Genomic DNA, 19,401 nt, shown 5'->3' on the forward strand with positions numbered 1-19,401 from the left:
GTTCAACAGGCAATGTTTTGTTACGAGATGATATGAGTTCGATATGAACTATTACAGGTATTTACATGAAATACATGGAAATGAGTTTACATGATATATAGATACATGATATGGATGTTACATGTATATCGGAACTTGATTAATTGTTGAGCTCATCCATAATTATTAATTCATATATGAATTTACATGACTAATGTGGTTTGTGTATATGTGCTTAGGGTTTTGGCCAAGTTGTGTTGGATCATTTTATTACTTACCTATTATTTGATCAAATGGTAAGTTAAATTCTATGTTATACGAACTTACTAAGGTTAAATGCTTACTCGGTATATTTTTTGTGTTTTAAGTGAATCGAAAGCTTGTTCGAGTTGAAAGCTTGTCGAAGCTAAATCACACTATCCATCGGCTCACTTGATACTTTTGGTTGGTTTATGTTTGGTTACAATGGCATGTATAGGTTATTTTGTCTAATGTTGGCCTATATGCTTTGATGACAATTTGGCCATTTGTTTGGCTACTGTTGTGGCACTTTGATGATAGTATAAGTCTAGTATATAGTATGTAAATATTTTCTCTCTAATGGTTGATGAATAACTTTTTATGGTTAAATTATGGAAGACGAAAATTGTGGTATGAACATGCATATTAAATATGTGCTTTGTGATAGGATGTAATTGTGGAAAGTTGGCATTTTGGTGGAAACGATTTATATGGTCATTTGATGCTAGTTTTAGAATAGAGTTTTGGTACCAAAGGGTATGCTTTTGTAAATGATCTACATGGTATGTTTTGGTGTAAATATGCATATATAACGATTGGTTATATTGAACACATGATTTGTCATGTTTATAAGTTGTCATTTAAGGTGCCTAAAGGCATATAGGTTGTATGTGATCATACCATTTCTATAAGGCTTGATTATGCTTGTTTGGGATGTCTGATTATAGTTTGTGTATATGTGCATTTTTGGGTGTAGGTTTACACCAAATTGGCTGAGAAATATGGATGTAAAATGGTCTGTTTTCATCCACACAGGCAGAGACATGGGCGTGTGTCACAGCTGTGTGTGTCCCCTGTAGTTTTCAAAGGGTTGCAAGTCAAGCTGTTACACAGCCTAGCACATGGCCCAGCACATGGGCATGTGAGGTTACTTCGAAGGGTACACGGCCTAGCAAATGATTACTTCGAAGGGTACACGGCCTGTAGTTTTTGAAGGGTTGCAAGTCAGTGAGTTACACGGGCACGGACACGGGTTGGGACATGACTGTCTGTCCCTATTTTGAATGCCCACATGGCCTGAGACACGGGCGTGTCTACTAGCCTTGTGACCCCTTCAGCTTTGAAATTTTTCAATGTTTTTCAAAAAATTCTCCAAGATTTCGATTTAGTCCCGATTTATTTCTAATGCATAGTTTGGGCCCTTAGTGATTGTATATGGGACAATATCAATGTTTTTTTATTGGTTTGTGATATGAATATTGATATGTTATGAAATGTTTAAAATTCTATTTGTTTGTACTCTAAAACTCTGGTTATACTCTGTAACCCTATTTCGGTGACGGATACAGGTTAGGGTTGTTACATACTCGACTTCTCTTAGTGGATTTTGACAAGTGGCCATATTTACTGAAATTATCCTTTATTTTCCTTACTAAAAATCTAGGGCAAATAGAGGAAAAATAAGGTGAAGTTGACGTTAAAAGATAGGCTAGTCAAGAAGAGAGTGAAATCACTCCAATTGACCCTCAATTAATCCCATTACGAGAGCCAACTAGTACAATGTTCGTGCAACCAGGTGTATTACACCTTTGCGGTGACTCACGTATGGCGTGCTCTTAAAGACAGTTAATTTCCTTATAGCTTTCTCATATACTTAGTAGGCGCTACATGTTCAACCAACACTCTGAGGCGTAGCCTTCATTTTTCGTACTCTTTCTGCAATCAAAGAAAAACTCAAGATGAAACCTTTATATACTTCTACGAGCGGATTCTTTAAATGTCGACTTTATTTTGGAAAAAGTCTATAAAATGGTGGACTATGCTGTAATGGTGCATCAAAATAGGTAACCTTCACATATATACGCCTTCATCTCGGATCCACCAAATTTAGGGTGTGACAACTCTTCCATCTTTAAGGAGAATTTCGTCCTTGAAATATTTTCAACTTGAAAATTTCCACTACTAAGGATGTATAATTAGCACTCTATGCTAAGCATAAAACACTGATTAGCGGAATGCCCCACATACTTATAACAAAATTTTCATTAATGTGCACACTCTGTAGATTCTAATTGGCGTGAATGCAAACATTTAGTCTCGATTGGCAGATACTCTTGATTTTTCAAACGCCCCTAGGCCTTTGAAAAACTTCATATGTACAATTGCTTCTTTACAAATATTGGCCATTTATCTCCTTTATTTTTCCTAAATAAAACATGTATATCTACTTATATATATCTACCACATACTAAGTACTCAAAGTCACTAAGCCATAACTATTCAATCTGAGCATAAAAAGTGCCTAAATCCCATAACAATTCTTTTTACTTTCCTGGTAACAACTTTAGTCTTATCTTAGAAATAACACTACTTCATACTTCAAACACATCGTAACACATTTATATACACATGATCCGTAATTTTAATACACAACAGTTTAAATATAAATATCATATATGAACTTCCTTTCTCAAATTTTATTTGACTTAACCCAGACAATGTAGACAACAATATCATATGGCATTCGGTAGCAAAACGAATCAATATGTCCCTCATTGGACATAATACACCAATAGTGCAAGGGACAATTAAACACATTTACAACTTAGTTAAGATACATTGACTTAAAAATTATTACTGTAAATACATCGTACAAACAACCTTAGTTTTAGCATTTAATAATGAAAAACTCAGCCTTCAAAAACCATAAGTCACCACATTAAGCACTTCCAGGTTCAGCTTTCAAATGAGATGATTTTTAGCATATAAATATCATTATTTTACCATTCAAACATTATAATTCACAACATATTACACTTCAAACATAATAAATTTCAACATTTGAACATCCTTTAACTACCTACCGAGTATCATGATTCACAACATATAACGATTAACTTCTCACTAATCAATCCCTTTTAATATGACATAAGTATTTAACAACTTCTTTGAATAACAATAAAATTCATCAAGAAGCTTATATAATGAACAAAAGATACCGACCGTATGCAATGATTTGACGTAATTCAATGTAGCAAATTAAACTAATTTTTGCAATTTAGGAGCTTGAACATGAGCGTTTTAGTTAAGTTTTAACTACATTTGCATAAGTATTAGTTAAGTTAATAAAATGTGTAATTTGAGTCCTTTATTGACCTTATAAGGCCTAAGGGTGAGCTAATATACTTTGTGAGTGTACAAGAGACCATGAAAAAGTGTATTAACCTAATACTAGTCACTAGGTTACAACACAAAGCATGTGATGTTGCTACAAAAAGAGCATAATAGAAGAATTCCAAGATTGTCTTTGATGTCACGACCTAACCTAAGGATGTCTCGACATACCCATGAAGACATCCTAAAGCTGAGTACACTGCCTCGATGCCGCGGCACAAGACCTAGTGTGTCAAAACATCGCCACTGTATGAGACATAATTACAAGCCAAGGGCATTTTGGTTCACACAATCAAACCTTAAACATAAGGGCAACAGCTTAACTAGGGTTGAGGACGACAACCACCCAAAATTTTATAAATAGGATTATTTAGCACATGTTACATATACTTTTCACTTGTTATAATTTTGTCTTAGATTTAGTCTTTAGATTTTCTTTTTATTAGGCTTTAGATTTTCTATTCTTGTTATTTACTTTTGAAAAGATGTCAGATTCTAGAATTACTATCAAACTTTGTGAGGATTTTGCGCTTAATACAAATCAGTTTTCTTCTAAACTCTATTATTGAATTTTTCTTCTTGTTCATTCTTTCATTCAAGTTTATATCATTTAGTATATCCATTAGGAACTAATCCTTCTTTGGGGGATTAGGGAGTGGAGGTATCAATAATTAACTATTCTGCAGGGATTTCTTAACAGGTCAGCTGTTCACGAAAGGAGGAATCTAAACCCTAGGCCTGATAACCCTAGGAAGTTATCAAGGTGGGAATTATCCCAAATTTTGTATTTCCTATCTGTGAACACCTGAACCCTAAACTGGTTTAAAGTGTGAGGTCAGAAGATATGTAGTTCTTGCCGACTCAATATTTCAGTAGACGCATCGGAAGATCCTGCTGGGGTATTGTTTAGTTTATTGAACAAGAAAGCCTGAGATGACAATTGATTATGACTACCAAAGTGAGCTAATCACCGATGCCCATATTTGATATACATTCGATTATTTGATTTCTTGCTTTTCATTTATTCGTTTTTCATTTATTTACTTTATTATTTTTTACTGTAGTTCATCAAAACCTCCCTTTTAACTCTTCGTACTATAATTTGATAAGAGTATTAATTAGATGTATTTATGATTAGATTATAATTAATTTAGTGCTCGCCTCCCTTGGGTACGATCCTCAGAGTACTTGTCTACTTAGTTGTAACTATATTACAACCTGACCCGTATACTTGCGGATATCACTTTTTCACAGCTTTTGTGCAGGATTTCTACTTTGGACATTGGTACATCCGAAGGCGGTCAAGTTGTTGGTGTCGTTGCTGTGGAGACAACGTCATTATATTAGTTTTAATTTTTACATAATAATAGAATAATTAGAAAACTTTTAGGTTATAGTTACGAATTTAATTTTCTTGTTCTCTACTACTTTTTATCTTTTTGGGTTTAATGTATGACTCGTAGTAGGGGAACACCTATAGAGTCGGTCACAAATGCAGAATGCAGATGCATATGCAGAATAATACGTAAAAATCGTTGACAACAACAACAACAGTAGTAGCAGATGCAGAATCCACCACCTGCTGTAGGCAACATACTACGTGAGAATCCACTGTTCGACAAGGCTAATAATAACAATCTAGAATATCCACCACCACAGCTACCCGCAAATCTAAACATGGTGCATAACGAGAGGACTCTGAGAGAGTATGCGCTACCAATCTGGATATGGTTCAAGGAAGCATAATGAGGTCAGCTATCACGACTAATAATTTCAAGATTAATCCAGTTATGATTTAGAACAATTTGTAGTTTCGCAGAACAATGGCGGAGTATTTGAGTCAGTGTTTAAAACGGTTCCTCCAGCTTTGTGATACCTTCAAATGCAATGGGATCACTGATGATGCTATTCCTCTTCGGTTGTTCCCCTTTTCATTAATCGATAACTCCTTTTCTTGGCTAGATTCATAGGCATTAGGATCAATCATGACATGGGATGAACTTGTAGGGAAATTCCTATAAAATTTCTTTTCCACTAACAAGACGGTCCAGCTAAGAAGGGAAATTTCATTGTCCAAATAGTTAGAAGGGGAGTGCTTTCATAAAACATGGGAGCATATTAAGATGCTAATTCAGAAATGCCCACACTACAAATTGCCTGAGTTGTTGCAACTGTAAATTTTCTACAACGAGTTGGATGGGCATTCGAGGTTAGGATTAGATAGAGCAGTAAGAGAAGCCTTAATGAACAGAACATACGAGGATGTGTACAACTTAACAGAAAGTATGGCGATGAATTCTTACCAGTGGCCAATTGAACGATATACATATGGCCAAAGACCATCTACAGTAAAGGCAGTTCAAGAAGATGACCGATATTAACAGTTAGTGGATAGAATCAACTGGATAAAGGTTGAAAAGATTACACCATCTATTTATGGAGGTGACAAACCGCTCTTCCCCTATATTAATAATCCTACAGAGGATGTGAGCTAAATCAGAAATAGGGGTGGAAATTCCTATTCAAGTACATAGAATCTTGGATGGAGAGACCTCTTGAACCTGAGATGGGGTGGAAACCAAGGAGGAGGTAATAGCTCTAACCAAATTAAAAAAAACAATCAACCTCCTTATTTGTAGAAACCTCAGGACAAATCCAATCGGAGTGACCATACTATCTATGGTTAACATATGGATAGGATCAAGGGGGAGACGCAGTCAATGAGAATAGATGTAAAGCACGTGTAGTCTGAGTGCACCAATTGAACGAGAACATTGACGAAACTTGATGAGCCAATTGATGAGCATGATGGGTGATATAAAAGAAAAATTAGCACAGCCATTCCTATTAATAACAAAAATAATCCTCATAGAAAAGAAAAGAAGCATGTGAAAGCAATAACGCTTCAATTGGGTAAAGTACTAAGTAGCCAAGAGAACCCAACTCAGGAGGTAAATATGGAGAATACTAATGATTTTCATAAAGAACATCCAAAAGCTGAGGATGAACTAGAGTTAGAAGAAGTAGTTGCACTGGTAGTTGAGCCAGAGATAGCAACAACTAAAGATCCTGCTGCTGCAAAAATATTGTTCCCTTCAAGACTAGAAGAGAAGCAAAAGCGGGATGAAGACTAATTTGTAAGTTTTTTGAACTTGTTTAAAATGATAAATTTTAACTTGCCCTTGATCGAATTAATTGAGAAAGTTCCTAAGTATGCCAAGTTTTTAAAGGAAATTATATCTAGGCGTAAGAAGATTAAGGTAGATGAACAAGTTAATATAAGTGCTTCCTATAGTGTTATTATTTCGAGACAAGTTCCTCAAAAAGTGAAAGACTCGAGAAGTTTTACTATTCCTATAGAGATATGGAGCATTCATTTTAATAGAGCTTTATGTGACCTGAGAGCTAGTATTAATTTAATGCCTTTATCTATTTATGAAAAAATCAGGTTAGGGGAACTCAAAAATACCCAAATAGCACTATAGTTGGCCGATAGATCCCCAATACATCCGAAAGGAGTACTGGAAGATGTGTTATTCAAGGTGTGCAACTTTATCATCCCGACGATTTTGTAGTTCTAGATTTTGAGGAATATCGAGAAATACCAATCTTGCTAGGTAGACCTTTTCTAGCTACCTCGAGGTCCACTATCGATTTAGAAAAAATGAATTAAGCATGAAAATCAATGGTGAGACTAAAACTTTTAAGTGTGGTTACCAACTGAGCGATGAAGGTAGGAAGAAGTTAGGGGAGCATTGCAATGAATCATTTATTTCTAATACTCCCAAGTTAAGGGACATTTTTTTTAACCTATGCAAGTCGAAAAGACAAGTTTAAGGAAAGGGATAAACGGACAAAGGTAGATTGGCGATGGACTAATACAGATAGAATCAGAGAATCATCTTTTTTGCGAAATAATGATGTTATCGGATGAATCTGATGATAAAAATTAAACTTTTTAAATTAATATTTAACTTTTTGTAAATTATTTTATATTTAGCTAACTGTTTAGTTTAGATTTTAATTAGATTTTATGTTTTATAGAACTCGTAACACTCTAAAAATTGGAATTTTGGATGAAAACTAAGCTAATGTCGCAATATGATAACCCCGTGTAGCAACATCAAGGGTAGAATTGATGAAATTGAGAAAATCATCTCGACATCACGACACGGTCTTTGTGTGTCACGATACCGAAGCCAGTATACCTAGAAATCCAAAAGTCCAAAGTGTTTCACGACATCAAACCCTGGATGTCGCGACAACGGTAATCTGACAGGGATGTCATGACATGGAACCCATGTGTCTTGACAGCGTTGCAATGTTTTGCAGGGTTAACCTGACATGATTATGCAACCTAGCGGGCTAATCCTCTATTATACCTAGTTTTTAACCCCAAAAAATTAATTTTTAACTTAAAACACTCTAATCTTCCATTCTAAAATTTTCAAAATATTCTAAACTCCTCCATAACTCTCTCAACCTCAAAACCCTTTTTCATTTAAATCCCTAAAATTCACTTTTTACTTCTCCAGCTTGGTTTATTAGATATTTCTTCTTTCAATCTAATTTGGTGCAGAGAAAGGATAGGAAACACTAAAAGGAACAACAAGAAACGAACGTCACGAGGAAATCCACGACTTGTACAAGGTTAAGAGTTCCTAACTCAAACTTGTTATTGTTGCATTGAAAATAATTGCTTGATATTTCATTATTTTAAGAACACTATGCCCCTTAGAAAGGGTCGAAGAACTAATGAACCAAAATCATCGATAATTCCAAACCCCTCTAGTTTCTCAAATCCGAATGTTGAAAAATATTTTATAGAACTTGAAGGAAAAACCTTCATTCAAAAGAGGGGATTTGATCTATCAATGATTCACTGCAAGGAAATATGGCCTTTAGCTAGATGTCGTAGGTGGGAATGCTTTTGGATGATCCCAAAAGACGTTTTTGTGGTCTTTGTTGTTCAAGAGTTTTATGCATCTTTACGGGACCAAGAGTCTAGAAATAACGAAGCTCATATGTAGGAAATAGTACTTGTACGAGGGAAAGAAGTCCGAATAACCTCTCAATTTTTTTGTGATTTTTATAATGCCACATACTATAAAAAATATTTTATTGATGAAATTGACTTAAGTATTTTTGAAACATAGATATGGATAACATTATAAACTTTTTAACAAAAGGAAAGGGTGAATGAAAATATCGCCTAGGTACCAATATCCCAAATTCCTTTCATCAACCTATAATGTTTCCTGAAGATAAAATGTGGATTCAATTTTTATGCACATGAGTTGTTCTTGCTTTAAATGTGTCTAATTTCAATACTTTCTGAGTGGTTTTGTTATATGCTATTCTGTAGAAAAAACATATATGCATCGGGAAATAAATCTACCAAAATATAAAGACATGTGTCAGTGGTCTCCTCCTACTTGGTGACGGCTTTATGCAAAAAAGTAGGTGTTCCAATGGCATCCATAGAATAACCAATGAGGCCATCTCGAAGCATAATAGATGACACTCTGTTTACATAATAATGTGAACTTCTAGCAAAGTAGATAAAAGAGTGGAACAAACACCAACAAGAGGTGGCAACAGCTCCAGCTTTGTCTCAAAGGAAAGTAAAATCAACTGCTCAACAAGAAGTTGGAGAGAGCAGTCATCCAAAGCTGGATTGGATGATACATTGGATGCAGAAATTGGGCCCAATCTTTCAGGAGTTTGCATGATAGAACAATATTAGGGTACCTAATTATATGCCAGATATGTTTGGGCCGACACATCCTGAGTAGGAGGAAGAGGCACGTGAAAGTGAAGAGGAAGGAGAGGATGATGATGAAAAAGGAGATGATGAGATGGATTTTGAGGAGGATGATTGAATTTGTTTTAGTTATTTTTTTAAAGATTGTATTAATTCTTGGATAATTTTAATTTGATTATTTTAGGAGTTGAGTTTATAGCAGATTACTAGTTATTTTATGTCGTGTTCTAATTTTCTACGTAGGAACCAAACAAAGAGGAGACACGACAGTTAAAGTTTTCAACGAGTAATGGAGGAAGCATCCACCAATAGCCTATGGAACTATCATGATTAACCAGGTTACTTTTTCCTTATATTTGTAGGGGGTAACATAGGAAATTTATTTTAAATTTCTATGCTTTTCTTTGATTTTTCTTATTATTTTTGTGCTTGAGCTTGTAGAAGTACAAGTGATTGGTTAGGATTATGTACATAGTTTGCTTGTACTTACAATAAATCTGGCATGAGGATAGGTGACTTTAAATTTTTTATTCTTAGACTAATAAGTTCTATATATTACATTGTAAAATAGGTATTAAGCAATCGAATGTACCAAAATGATATAAACAATATAAGGAAATGAGCATGCTAGTATGAACGATAAATTGTTGAATTTTTTGTTGTTTGGTTGGTTAGAGTTGTGAATATTGAGATATCTAAAGATGACCTAAGACATTGTTTGGAATACACCCAGAGCCAAAAAGCTAACCCTGTTATTTATCTTTAGTACCTATTTTTGAGCCAGAAAATACTTCTTATTGAACCTTCATATAAAACCCGAGCCAAAATATCAATTTGTACTTACCCATTTTCTTTGGTCCTGAACTGCACGACTATAGATGTTTGACCATATGTATTGAGGGTTAAGTAGATGCATTATGGAAGATTTTGTAAAAATAGAGTGAAATAGGAAGGATCAATGTGATATAATGGTTATAGGTTAGCCAATATGTGCAACAAAAAAAATTCAAAAAGAAAACCAAAATGAGTAGAAAAATTACTTGAAAAGTAAAAGCATTTGTGAGTGTGATATGTTAGAAAAAAAGAAAAACGTGACAAAGTGAAAAAAGTAGAAAAGATTGTTCATTAGTGCACAAAAACTCATGAGTTAACCGTAATTGTTATATTATGCTATGACTTTCTATGTGGAGAAATAAGGAAGGTGAGAGAAGGAGTAATAAGGCAGTGAGCGAGAAAGGGTTACTAAGGGGGAGAATATGGGGCAATATAATTTGTCAAACTATTTTTGTGCTTGAAATTATTTGATGCTTACTATTTTTGAAATCCACACCTGTCCTAAGCCTCAGAACGTTACAAGCCGAAAAGCCCTATGTGATCTAGGTAGACTATTCACAATTCGAAATCATACTCAATAATTACATTTATGACTGTTTGTGTTCTGCTAGAATAATCAAATTATTTGTATAATTTATTGATGGAACTTGAGACCCTTAATGCTTGTATGTTTTTTACTATACTTAACTTATGTGTTTGAAACCAAAAGTGGTACGTCAGTTATATCTCATGCCAAGATTATATGTGAGTATGAAATGTCTAATCATGTGCTCCAAAGCTAACACTTATACTATACTTGTTTGAGGGTCACCTTTTCGTTTATTATTTTTGTTTGTGTTGCTTGAGGACAAGCAATGAATTAAGTATGGGGGAGTTTGATCTGTCGTAATTCAGTGTAGCATATTAAACTAGTTTTCGTACTTTAGGAGCTTGAACATAAGCATTTTGGTTAAGTTTTAATTACATTTTCGTAAGTATTAGTTAAGTTAATAAAATGGGTAATTTGAGTCCTTTATTGACCTTAGGGGCCAAATGAGGCTAAGGCGTATTAACCCAATACTGGTCACTAGGTTGCAACATGGAGCATGCGATGCCGCAACATAGAGAGAAGCATAGAAGAATTCCAAGACTACCTTCAATGTCACGACACAGCCTAAGGATGTCGTGACATACCCCTGAAGACACCTTGAAGCTAGGTATACTGCCCTCGATATCACGACACAGGACCTGATGTGTCACGACATCATCTCTGTATGGGAAATAATTACGAGCCAGGGGAATTTTGGTCCTTACAATCAAACATTAAACACAAAGATGACAATTGACTTAGGGTTGTGGACGACCACTACCCTAAAGTCTATAAATAGGGTCATTTAGCACATGTTACATATATTTTACACTTGATATAATATTCTTTTTAGATTTTCTTTTTTCTTAGGTTTTAGATTTTTTGTTCTTGTTATTTACTTTTGTAAAGAAGTCAGATTCTCGAATTACTATTAAACTCTGTGAGGATTCTGCGCTTAATTCAAATCAAGCTTCTTCTAAAATCTATTCTTGAATTTTTCTTCATGTTCATCTTTCATTCAATTTTATATCGTTTAGTAGATCTATGAGGAAATCCTCTTGTGAGGGATTAGCGAGTGGAGGTTTTTATATAGAGAACCTACCAAATAGTGTATACAAATGTAGCATTTTCCAGCTTTAAACATCCTAAAAATAGAGAATTTAAATGTTGAAATTCCAGCATTAAAGTACCCAATGGACAACATAAAAATGTCATTTTAAGACTGTATAATTGACACAAACTAGACAACACGTTAAGGTCATTTTGGAATAGCATAAATAGCACAAGATGCACAACATTTTAATATCATTTGAGAAAGTATAATTATAACACTTTAACCACATTTAAGAAACACAATTACAGACTTTAATATCATAATTGAACAACCCAATTAACACCTTAAACTCATTTAAGAAATATAATTTATCAACCATGTATGAACACATTATAGCATAATTGAGCAGACATAATTGGAAATCATTAAGTCAAATAGCAATAACTTCATTCAACATAAACAAATAGTTTAAAATCAAAATGACCAATTAAATGTGAACTTGAATGAAGGTGCTCTATAACTGAGAGTTGCATGCTAATTAGACAGGGATTTAGGTAGGAAATTGGAGTTAAAACCTCAAAACTTACCATTTAGACGCTTTTAATGCAACATTTACAAGCTGATACCACAAGCATCTGATAGCAGTTTTCAGCAACCAAATTAAGCATTTGATTACCAATTCTTCTTCTTATTCTTCTTCACTTCTCATAGCAGTTGTTAAAAGATAATAACATATTCCTAAACCACAAAAACTTGGTTTAAAAACATGTCTAACGGAACCTTACCAGCACATAGAAATCAGAATTATTTAAAGCATGAGAACTAAATAGTAACCACTTGAAAGACTTGTCAAAATTTACCCTCAAACCCATCCTAAACTCATGAAATCTTCTCTTTCTTGCTGTCACTTCCCTATCATTAACAGTATACCAAAGCGCTCTTTACACAAAAGTCCTTAACTTACTTCAAAGACTAAGCCAGGTTCAGCGTATTATGCATATAAGGATGACTCTCACTTAACTGCCATAGGACCGGCTAAACCAAAAGCTATGATACCATTTAATTTGTAACACCCTCTACTTGACTTGAATTATCAGATCCGGATATCGGATGTTACAACACACACAATGTAACAACCTATTTTTCAGTGGTGTTAGAAACAATAGTTTCGGGGCCACAAATCTGACAAGTGAGCTCGTAAATATTATTATTTAATATTTATGAGTCAATTGTAGTATTAAAATAAATTTTTAATTTGAAAATTATGTTATTTGAATGAAGAATTAAGTTCAAGTGGTAAGACCCTAAGGTCAAGTGATTTTAGAAAATGAGGTATCAGGGCCTCATTTTTATAAATCGAGCTGTAAATATTTTAATAAATATTTATGAAGTATTATTCAGGTTATATTAAAGTTTCGTTAAGAAATTTTAATGTTTAGATAGTTAATTAATTAAAAAGGACTAAATTGTAAAGGATGTAAAACTTGATTACTATTAGATTTGAATGATTAAATAGTATAATTTGTAATTTGGGAGGAGCAATAAGGAAATTAGTCCTTATTTTAGATAGTGGGCGGTAATGGAGCTAATTTTAAAGAAAAAAATTGAAAGAAATTAGTATTAATGGTAAATTTGTAAATAAAAATAAATTAATTAATCAAATTAGATGAAACAAGTTTTCTTCTTCATTTTCTTTTCTTCGTAATGGAAGCCACCATGGAAACATAGCTTGGGAGGTTCGGCCAATATTTTCTCTTGCATGTAAGTTCATTTCGAGTCTGTTTCTTGTAATTTTTATGTTTTGATATTGTTGCAACTAGGTCAAGCTAGCTCATACCTTCGTTTTTGAATCTGTTAAAAATTTTAGAAGTTTCTATTAATGCATTTTGAATGTTTTTTTATGAATACCATGTATTTGAAACTTTGATTGTGTTGTTTGATGATTTTGTAAAGTGATTTTTGTCAAATTTTGATTTTAGGAATAAATTGAGAAAATGTCAAAATTTTAGGGCTTGATAGTGAATTTAATGTTCATTAGGGACTGTATAAGGGCCCAGTATATTTGGCTAAAACTTTTATTTGAGAAAAATGGTTAATTTGATAATTTTTGGGTTAAGGGACTAAATTGTAAAAATTGTAAAAATTTAGGGTAATTAGGTAAATTTGAAAAATAAAAGGGTATTAATTGTAAGATGGATTTGAATGTAAAATGTAAGCTGAAAATTGAGAAATTTTATATTTTAGGTCAAGATCTTGTAGATATTTGTGGAAAATGAAAAATTATGGAATAGTCCTTAAACTTCTGCAACTACAACAATTCAGTCCATGTAAGTTCGCACGGTTTAAAAATTTAAATTCTATATGAATTGTTGAACAGTATAACATGGTATAATAGATATATTCAATTATTTGTAATGAAAGGTTATTTGTGAAATGTTATTGAATTTGATGTTTGGATCAGTTTGAATGCGGGATAGAGTTCAGTCAAGATATGGTGTGTTATGGGGGATTGGAGTGGAGATGGTTATGGACTTATGTGTATATGTTTCCTGAGTAAACCGAGGTTTAGCATTTGTTGCAAACTCTCGTGTTATACTCGATGTTTTGGTGTGTTTCAGTTGGACTAGCTCTTACGAGCACTGATGTGTTTCGGAAGGATTAGCTCTTATGAGCATTGATGTGCTTAAGAGGGATTACCTCTTACGAGCATTGGTGTGTCTGGATGGATTGGATCTTATGAGCATCTAGTGTGTTTTGGTTGGATTGTCGATGTACTCCTATCCATAAGACGTTCATCGAATTAAAAATCTTGGTAAGGTGTCTCGTTTCATGATTTTGATGGATTTATTATATATTTGAGTTTTGAATTGAATGTTACAATTCACCGGTTGATATTGTGGATGACAGGAACACATATGGTTGACTTTTATGTTTATACTTTGTACTCTGCAAATGAAATGAGAAAGAAAAGGAATGGAATGGTAAATGACTTAATGGAAAGTTTCATAATTATAAGGAGAGATTTTGTTTGAGTGTGTTTGTAGACCCCATGACTAAGTTGGTGACTCTTAAGCAACAAGGCTTAGTGGAACACTTCCATGACTTGTTTGTAAGCCTTCTGAATCAGTTGAATTTGCTTAAGTCTTATGCTTTAAGCATTTTTACTAGTAATTTAAGACAAGAGATTAGCCAGTATCTACAGTTATTTAGACCACAAACTTTCGTTGAAGCTTTCGATCTAGCTAGATAGGTCGAGAGCATTTTGAATACTTCCCCAAAGAAGGGGTTCATTGCTGGCTCAAACTCCATGACTCGATTTGGATCATCAACAACACCAATTGCTACTCCAAGTAGGCCAGTTTTTTTACCTCAACATGGGGTTCATACCATTGTCACTACTAGCTCTTCTAATGGTTGTAATGCTTCTAGAGGGCCTTCTAAAGGAATCAGCCCAACTTTGATGAACGAAAGGAAACACAAGGGTTTATGCTTCTGGTGTTGTGCCAATTATCATGTAGGCCATAAATGAGTTAAGGGGCAGCTCTACCAAGAACTATTAGACGACCATTCTAATGGAGAAAATGATGACTTCCAAGAGTGTTCTGAATAATTTGAGGACCTTCCCATTAATAACCAGCCTCAAGAACCTGTGGTATCCTTACATGCTATTAAAGGGTCCCAAGGCCCTCACACCATGAGGCTTGAAGCACTAATAGGAACAATCAGGGCCATTGTGTTGGTAGACCCAGGCAGTACCCATAATTTTATGGACCCCAAGTTGGTGAGTAAGCTATCCTTTCATATATGGCATCAAGAGCAACTCAAGGTTACAATAGCAGATGGTAGAGTCTTAATGACCAAGGGTACCTGCAAGAATGTTTAGTGGGAAACTCTAGGCTTTAAGTTTGTAACAAATATCATGTTCCTACCTCTAAAGTGATGCAATATGGTCCTTGGAATACAGGGGTTTCTTTCATTAGGTTCAATTACTTGGAATTTTGCCACTGCTGACCAGTTATTATGTCACTACATAATGCTTATGGCCTCCACTGCTCAACTTTCATTACTTACAACTCTTCCATAACTACACATGGGTCTGCAGAAGCTTTTGGAAGAATTTTCTGACTTATTTGGTACTCTTACAGGCTTGCCACCACCAACACTATAGGATCATAAAATCCCTTTCTAGGATGAAAATGTGGTGATTAAAATCAGGCCTTATAGGTATCCCATTTTTTAGAAGGCTAAGATAGAGAAGATCAACCAAGAGATGCTACACATGAGAATTATTATGGATAGTACAAGTTCATTTTCTTCCCCAATAGTGATGGTGAAAAAGAAATATGGTAGCTAGAGGCTCTGAGTGGTTCGCAGACAACTCAACCAGATAGCCATTAAGGATAGGTTCCCTATCCCCATCATTGATGAGTTACTGGGTGAATTGAATCATGCACGAGTCTTTTCCAAGCTAGGCCTCAAGTCAGGATATCACCAAATAAGAATTCATGAAGCTGATATCCATAAAATTGCTTTCAAGAATCATGAAGGGCACTATGAGTTTTTGGTGATGCCTTTTGGGATCACTAACGCTCTTCAAGTTTCCGAGCACTCATGAAGGCCATTTTTAAGCCTCTTATGAGAAAGACAATCCTAGTTTTTTATGATATATTGGAGTTTTTAGCAAATTGGAGTGAACACATTGAACACGTCGGAGTGGTTTTTCAGATACTAAGACATCACTAGCTATTTGTCAAACTAAGCAAGTGCTTCTTTGGCACTGAGCAAGTAGAATACTTGGAACATGTGATAGCTAGAGGGACTGTGGTTATGGACAAGAGAAGGATGGATTGTGTAGCAAATTGGCCTGTACCTACTTGTGTCAATAAGTTACGGAGTTTTTTTTAGGTATCACTGGTTATTCTAAGCATTTTATCAAGAAATCTGGTCTTTTGGCTCGACCTCTCACCAACCTCCTTAAGAAGAATCCTTGGAAGTGGGATGATCAAGCTACCACTACCTTCCAACAGTTTAAAGAGGCCCTATGTTCAGCACCTATGCTCACTTTACCTGATTTCCAACTAGAATTTTATGTGGATATAGATGCCTCAGGTTTTGGGGTAGGAGCTGTACTTCAGCAAAAAGGCAAACCAATAGCTTTTTTCAGCAAGGGGTTGGAGGTAAGGCATCAAGCACTATTGATCTATCAAAAAAAAATGTTGGATGTGTTACTGGCAGTAAGGAAAAGACATAATTACCTTCTAACACCCCTTACCCAGTCTAGTCGTCGAACCTAAGTAATAGGATGTACAAAAAAATACAAATCAAATACATGCAATATATTAATAAAAGATCTCAACTAATTATCACCATATTACTTGTAAATATGGTGATAATTAGTTTTGCAATCTATATGGACCTAATTGTGAAATCCAGACATGAAATAGGATTGATTTGTAAAAATTAAAAATTTTAGTGTTGGTACTTGTAACACCCCAAACTCAATCCTTAAGGAGAACCCAGGATTGGTAAGTCACTAACTTAAAATATTTTCCTTTAAAACTTGAACAGGTGTGGTATTCATAAAAATACAATTCAAACAAATGTGGTTTGTAAATCCTTTAAGAAATTAAAGATAATTAAGGTTATACATTTCCAAGGAAAATGAAAAACAAAGAGGCCCACTGGAAGCTCTTAAAACCAGTTTTGACGTCACCCATATTTGACTACAGCATCCTATACATATGCATATAATTACACTGACATTAATCATTTAACATAAATAATTTGTTACTTTGCAAGAAAACATAATCACTTCACTGAGGTTTCATTAAAATAACAATTTCAAAAGAGTAGCTTTAAAATACAAAATTTAGTTTTTGAATGACACCATCTTGACACCACCCCTGTGCCGTGCATGATATAAAATACTTAGAAATTTCACAGAATAGATGTCCTGTGGCGTAGTCTTTAAGAAGTCTTTTACTTCGTTAGTGCTCCTAAGAAGAAAATGTAACTAAATAAGTTCAAATAACTTATTGAGTTCTAGAGCAAACACATCAATAGCTATATATAATACCAATAAATTTTTCCAACTCAGCAAGCCATACAGTTTGCCCGTTGGTGAATACTATTCACAACAGATTTTACTATAGACACTATTCCATTGGTGCATACATTACACCCATGCAACAATGCAAACATTCTCCTTCGTGCTAGTTATACCCAAGTCCATGATCAAGCCTTAGCATTCATTTCATCTGTTTCATCATGATTTGCCAATCTAGTTTGCATTAACACGTGCCTTACCAGAGGCTACATGATTCGTTTTCATGTATCACGATTTGCTAATTCAATTCTTATTTCATTGAAGGCATCACCATGATTTCATTTTCATAGCTCAGTTCATATTGTTCATCTAGAAACAATGGGTAATGGCTTAAGCACGAAGAAAGGCCTTTACTCCATTTACACAGAGAACTGACTTATACTTATAACCATGAACCTTTATTACTCATACACAAACACAACATCTCATGAGATAAGAGTGCTTACCTCAATCAACATAAACGAAAACATAATACAAACACCCATGGAAGCAAGAAGGAACCCACTGGAATATGCAACAAGATTAGACAACATGAATCTTGTCCTTATCATGAGAGTTTTTAGGAGTTTCTTGAGCTAGAATATAAAGAGTTAACTTATCAGATCATTTTACTAGAAAAATTAAATAAATTAAATATGAACATTAACAGGAAACCTAGAATTTGGAAGTTTCCTCCTTACACCTCAAATTGACCCTAAAGCACAAAACCCTAGGGCCCCATAAATAGCCATGAAAGTAACTTGAGTTTTATCGATATTTACCAGGTACCAAACGGCGGTGGAGTTGGCTGGGTACATTGAACCCAAGTTTTCAAGCAATTCTTAAGTCTAGAGTTTTCTAAGAGAAAATTTACGGAGAAAGCTTGAAAAGAAAATGTGGTTGCCAAACAAAGCATAAAACTTGCTCAGGAAGCCAATGCTTGATTTATACAAATATAAATGGAAGGAAAAACTTAGTGGATAAGTCTGATTTCCCTCCAAACCCCTCGTTTTTTTATTAAGCAGTTTTCTCTCTTCATAAATACGGGTTTGACAGGTTACAGAAACTTAGTCCTATACTAACCAAATTCTCGTTCTTTTAACCAGATTGTTTAACCATGATAAATGAAATTATAATAAAGCATATGATTATTTCAAAATAAGGTCTTAGCACTAAGGGCATAACGTTTTGTCTAACAGCTGGGGTGGCATATACTCTTCTAATGCAGACTTCGCCCTAAGGCTCACTCAAAGAATTCTTATACTTAGTCGAATTTAATATCTTCCTACTCTAAACTTACTCTATATGCCTTACTTCTATAAATAGTATTCGAAAAATAGGGCTTCGTTGGGCAGGATGTAATAGTATCGATATTTAATAGCTTGGTATTGATATCGTATCGATACCTTGTTCAATATCGATACCAAATCATAATTTTGTTTGTTTTGTAAAATAATGGTATCAATATTTTTATGAAAAAGTACCAATACTCATATAAATATCGATATTGTTTTGGCATTTTTTTTTGTTTTTAAACTATTCATATGGTCAAGTATCACTACCAAATGCCAAAATATCTATACTTAAGTTCAAAAATGGTAAATACCAATATTTAAATTATCCATTTCATGCTCAAATCACCTACAACCCAAATGGTAACCATAACTATAGTGATAAACCTAAAAAAAATCAACCAAGAGCAT

This window comes from Gossypium hirsutum, chromosome D03 (assembly GCF_007990345.1).
Source record: "Gossypium hirsutum isolate 1008001.06 chromosome D03, Gossypium_hirsutum_v2.1, whole genome shotgun sequence".
Taxonomy (NCBI): domain Eukaryota; kingdom Viridiplantae; phylum Streptophyta; class Magnoliopsida; order Malvales; family Malvaceae; genus Gossypium; species Gossypium hirsutum.